We start from the raw sequence: 6,000 nt of genomic DNA on the forward strand, positions 1-6,000 counted from the left end.
CGCCGCATGTTCGCCATGGCCTCCTGCCATGGACCAGAGGAGCCATGCCGCGCACCTCTGGCGGCCTCAACCTCATGTGCCTCCCCTCCTCTCGGTCGAGCAGCGCATCGCCCTGCTGCTGTACTCCTCTCCACCAACGTTGTCTTGCCTTGTGCAGCACCGCAGGAAGCCATCCCCTGCCTCCGTACGGGATCTCCTCCATCGCACCACCGAGCACCTCCTCTAGGGACTTCCCGAGACCTCCACCACCGCACGGCTGCAGTGGTCACCGCGACGCCTCTTGCCCGAGCTCCCTGTTACCTGCGTCGCCGTGCTGCTATCACTTGCTTCGGATCTTCCTGGCCAAACCTTACCGCTGCCATGGCCTCTCACTTGTAGCCCCTCACCAAGCATGCTACGTGATGCTGCCCCGCTGCCCCTTCTGTCGTTGCCAAGACCATTGAATACATGGACACAAGACCGCCTCTATGGATTCCTTTCGACAAGTAGCCCACAATGTGTACCACTTCCGTCGCCAAGGTCGACACCACAAGTACCCCTTTGGTTCTTCAAGCCCGGCAAGTATCTGGACGCCCGATGCCTAGAACGCCTACCGTCGACCCCGTGTACGTCAAGTACCTCTACGAACCGTGTACTACTACCGTCGCCGAAGGCCGTCGAGTGAACAACAACCGTCCTGTGGATCCGACAAGACCTCTGAGATCGACTTCATGGACCGACAAGTACTTTGACGACCGTTGTTCGCCAAGTACCCCTTCGGATCGCTAAGTTCGACTACCGATGACATGTACCACTGCCATCGCCGAGATCACGAGAACCTCTACCGACGACCTCGGAGTGTGTACGATGACCATTGTCGAAGACCCGTACCTCTACCGCTTTCCGAACACGAACGTCTACTTCCCTCGACGACCCGTGAACGACTACTTCTTCTACGAACTCGTTCCGCCCCGAAAACGCACGCTTCAAAGGTATAACGTCGAGACGACCACCGTGGACGAATGTTCGTGATGTATGAGTTACACCCTATGTTCGCACCATGTCCGAGTTGTCACTTGCTCGGTCCTCCTCTTCTGCTGCTAACTTGTGGGGACCCGGTTACCGGGATCACCCCACCATCTTTTGCATGCTCCCGCCACTTTCCTTTGCACCGGTATCTCCATGAGCTACCGGAACCGATATGTTGCCGTGGCATCATTTTTTCGGATTCGTTGCCGTGGCACCCCTTTCGTTTCCGCCACGATGACAAATGCCTCATATCTTATCATGTCAACATTTTCATTATTACTGCATAAAACTTGCACATGTCATCCGCATCATGATAACAACATCAAGAATGTTTAAATTGTTGTTGCATTAAATTGTTAAATGCACATGAGGATTCTCCAGACTTGTTGTTTGTTGTTCCGGCCTCATTTAAACTTGCCTAGATAGGTAGTTTTCATTTGTCTCACCTCTTGCCATGTTTAACAACATTTAATATTATTGGGTACCTAAACGGGAGAGAACTAAATAATTGTTGTGGTGTTTCGTCAATATGCAACTCGTTGCATATTGAGCTCCACTTAATTTGTAGTATTGTTTGTGCACTTTGCCATGCCATGCCTCATTAAATCAGACATGCATCATACTTGGTTGTGCATCATGCCATGCTTATGTGATGGTTGTTTACTATGTTGCTTACTTCTTTCCGGGTTGCCTCTCTCATTAGCTTCGGTTTCGTTCCGGAGTTGTGAGGATCCGTTCGGCTACGTTCGTTTGTCTTCTTCATGGACTCGTTCTTCTTCCTTGCGGGATCTCAGGCAAGATGACCATACCCTTAAAATCACTTCTATCTTTGCTTGCTAGTTGCTCGCTCTATTGTTATGTCGCGATACCTACCACTTGCTTTATCATGCCTCCCATATTGCCATGTCAAGCCGCTAACCCACCTTTCCTAGCAAACTGTTGTTTGGCTATGTTACCGCTTTGCTCAGCCCCTCTTATAGCGTTGCTAGTTGCAGGTGAAGATGAAGTTTGTTCCATGTTGGAACATGGATATGTTGGGATATCACAATGTCTCTTATTTTAATTAATGCATATATACACTTGGTAAAGGGTGGAAGGCTCGGCCTTATGCCTGGTGTTTTGTTCCACTCTTGCCGCCCTAGTTTCCGTCATACTGGTGTTATGTTCCTTGATTTTGCGTTCCTTACATGGTTGGGTGTTATGGGAACCCCTTGACAGTTCGCTTTGAATAAAACTCCTCCAGCAAGGCCCAACCTTGGTTTTACATTTGCCTCACCTAGCCTTTTTCCCTTGGGTTTCCGGAGCCCGAGGGTCATCTTTATTTTAACCGCCCCGGGCCAGTGCTTCTCTAAGTGTTGGTCCAACCTGGGTGATGTCCGGCGCCCCTTGGGTAACCAGGGTCTATGCCAACCCGATGTCTTGCTCATCCAGTGTGCCCTGAGAACGAGATATGTGCAGCTCCTATCGGGATTTGTCGGCACATTCGAGCGGCTTTGCTAGTCTTGTTTTACCATTGTCGAAATGTCTTGTAACCGGGATTCCGAGTCTGATCGGGTCTTCCTAGGAGAAGGAATATCCTTCGTTGACTGTGAGAGCTTGTGATGGGCTAAGTTGGGACACCCCTGAAGGTTTTGAACTTTCGAAAGCCGTGCCCGTGGTTATGGGCAGATGGGAATTTGTTAATATCCGGTTGTAGAAAACCTGACACTTAACTTAATTAAAATGCATCAACCGCGTGTGTAGCTGTGATGGTCTCTTTCTGGCGGAGTCCGGGAAGTGAACACGGTTCTTGTGTTATGCTTGAACGTAAGTAGTTTCAGGATCACTTCTTGATCACTTCTAGTTCACGACCGTGCTTTGCTTCTCTTCTCGCTCTTATTTGCGTATGTTAGCCACCATATATGCTTAGTGCTTGCAGCCGCTCCACCTCACTACCTTTCCCTACCCATAAGCTTAAATAGTCTTGATCTCGCGGGTGTGAGATTGCTAAGTCCTCGTGACTCACAAATACTTCCAAACAGTTGCAGGTGCCGATGATACCAGTGCAGGTGACGTAACCCAACTCAGTTGGGAGCTCGATGAAGATCGTGTTCGTTGTGTTGTTTCGTTTCCTTTCGATCAGTAGTGGAGCCCAGTCGGGGTGATCGGGGACCTAGCATTGGGGGTTGTCTTCTTTTATTTTGGTTATGTAGTTGGACCTTGATTGTATTCTTGATGATGTATGTTAACTTTTATTTGTGTGAAGTGGCAATTGTAAGCCAACTCGTTATCCCTTTCTTATTCAGTACATGGGATTGTGTGAAGATTACCCCTCTTGCGACAAACCTACCATGCGGCTATGCCTCTAAGTCGTGCCCCGACACGTGGGAGATATAGCTGCATCGTGGGTGTTACAAGTTGGTATCAGAGCCATCCCCGACTTAGGAGCCCCCTGCTTGATCGAATCGCTGACGTTGTCGAGTCTAGAAGAAAATGTTTTGAGTCTTAGGATTATATATATCGGAGAGTAGGATTCTTTTTACTCCTCAGTCCCTTCGTCGCTCTGGCTAGGCCTCCCGACGTAGAGTTTTGACTCTTCTCTCCTCAAATTTCACTAATTTTTTTTGGATCACGCGGGTATCTTGGAATCGTTCTGATAGTCTTGTGATGAGAACATTTTTCTTGGTGCCTCCTGACATTTAGGGGTTGTGGCAGTGTCCCAGGGAGTTGAGCTCCGAGGTGTTGTCGTCACAATTTTATCGTTGCAGTTTTGGAATACCTGAGTTCGCCGACATCAAAAATCTCTTTTATGCAGTTGTTGGTGAGATAACCTCGACGCCACCCAGTACTGGGGCGGGAGTTCGGGAGTATTTCCATAACTCGTATAACGGATGCTTTTCGAAGGTTGAGGTATACGATTTCCGAAGGTTTCTTGGTTATGTGTTGAAGGATGGATACAGCTGGATGTAGGATTTGCTAGTTTGGGTGAGATATTATGCTTCTCATGTATCCCCAACACCTGATTGCATAACCGGAAAGTTTCGGGAGTTTATAAGTGGGAATTCAAGTATATTGTAGGATATCTTTCCAACAAACACATGATACGATATGGGATCTATCATATGTTTGTTTCCAGCTTATTCTGCAAGCCAATCCTTTGTTTTGTTTTGTTTTGTTTGTGGTATTCGAGTTGCTTCGAAGTCAAATGTGGATTCCATACCCTTTCTAAGAGGTGTTCTCATATTCTATGAGAGTATTAATCCTTTTGATCATCGAGATGGTAATGTCAATCCTTTTCAACCGGCGTGCTTCCCTTCAAGTGGATCTGATCATTTTCAACATCCGCAAGATCAACTCTAATTTTTTTCCCATCGGTGTTTGTTTCATTCGTCCCAAGTTGTCTTTGTTTTTCCCGCCCTCGCACCCTTTTTCTTCAAGGACTCAGATCTCTTAATCGAGTATCCTTTTATTGATGGGAAGTCTCTCCATTCTTTTTTGTCAATGTTCTTACCCGGTGGTTCTCATGAAGATGTTCTACTAGTTCATCATTCTTCGTTCTCTTTCTTCTCTGGTGGATTCAATTCAAGCTTTGGTGTTGATCATATCCTTTTCCTCGTTTCAAATGTTTGCTCATGCCGGTGCACCTCTTTATCATTCACCTCTCACTATTCATTTGTTCCGGAGTGCTGAAGATATCTCGAAGATTCGTGCTTCCACTCTGCATTCGTTCAGGCTCTTTCGAGGTTGTAATATCATTCAAGCCATTTAATTTAACTGGTACAATCTCCTTTTCAAGTAATCGTTCAACGGTGTATCTTTTGAGTGGGCCCTAACCCACAGGTCTTTCCCAGGATCTTACCTGACTCTTCTATTTTTTCTCGGAGATACTCTCGAATTCTTTTCCAAATTTGACGTAAGAATGAATTATCATCAGTCAAATGTCTTTCTCCAAGATCTTTCAAATTATTTTCATTATTGATTCAGCCTTTATATTCTTCATTACTCCGGAGTGTCTCAACAATTCATGGTGGTGTTTCTCGTCGTCATTCTCGGATTTGAAGATCGAGGAAGATTTTTCTCTCAATCTTGCTCCATTCTCTTCAAGATTCGTGGTTCTAGCTTCATGATATCCTCTCATAATTATTTTCGATTGTGAGAATTCGTTTCAACCATCCGGAGCAATTCAGGAGTCTTTTCAGTTTTGATTCATCCAAAGGCCATCACTTCAGAAGAATTATTCATTCCAGCTTTCAGCTCTCGTTCTCTAAATCTTACCGGTGCATCATTCAAATATCCTCTAATCAGTTCATGATCTCTTCGTTCTCATGTATCTAAATCCCCTCAAGTATCTTCTTTCGTTTTCCAATTCTTCCCGGTGAATTGTGCCTTTGCTACTTTCATTTTCAATCCTTACGGTGGTTTGTTTAAGATTTCTCTTCCTTCGGTATCATATCAATTCATTCGTTGTTTCCAAATCCTACCGGTGGATCATTGAGGACCTTATTCTAGTTTACGTTATATCTCTCTTAATCCTTTCAACGAGAATAAGTAGTATGCCAAATCCGTTGTTTGTCATCAATTTAATTGGTGAAGGATGAGCATAATGTAATTCTTATTCTTGTATCGAGTATATTCAGTTCCTTATTCCGGAGGTTCATCAAAATTCTTGATTTCAGTTGTTCTTCTTTCTTTCCGGAGTTCCAAGTTTTTCCCGGTTATATCATTTCAAAGCTTATTCTAATCACTGCAAGGCTTCTCCCGGAGTTCTTTTCAACTTTCCCTTGCGTTTGATCATTCTTTTATTTCGGAGTTCTTCATGGAGGCTCTACATGATGGTTCATCAAGGATTTAATTCCTTCTCAAAGTGTTCATTGAGATTCTTTTCAGAGGAGTTCAAGTTTCTTAATCTTGCATTCTGAAGTGCAATTCTTTCTATCTTATCTTTTTTAGGTGGTGCTATGTCTTTCTTGATAATTTTCCTTCATGTTTCATGATTCAAATGTTGTCAAGAAT

Source organism: Triticum urartu, chromosome 2A (genome assembly GCF_056163025.1).
Source record: "Triticum urartu cultivar PI428250 chromosome 2A, HENAU_Tu73, whole genome shotgun sequence".
In the NCBI taxonomy this organism is placed as follows: domain Eukaryota; kingdom Viridiplantae; phylum Streptophyta; class Magnoliopsida; order Poales; family Poaceae; genus Triticum; species Triticum urartu.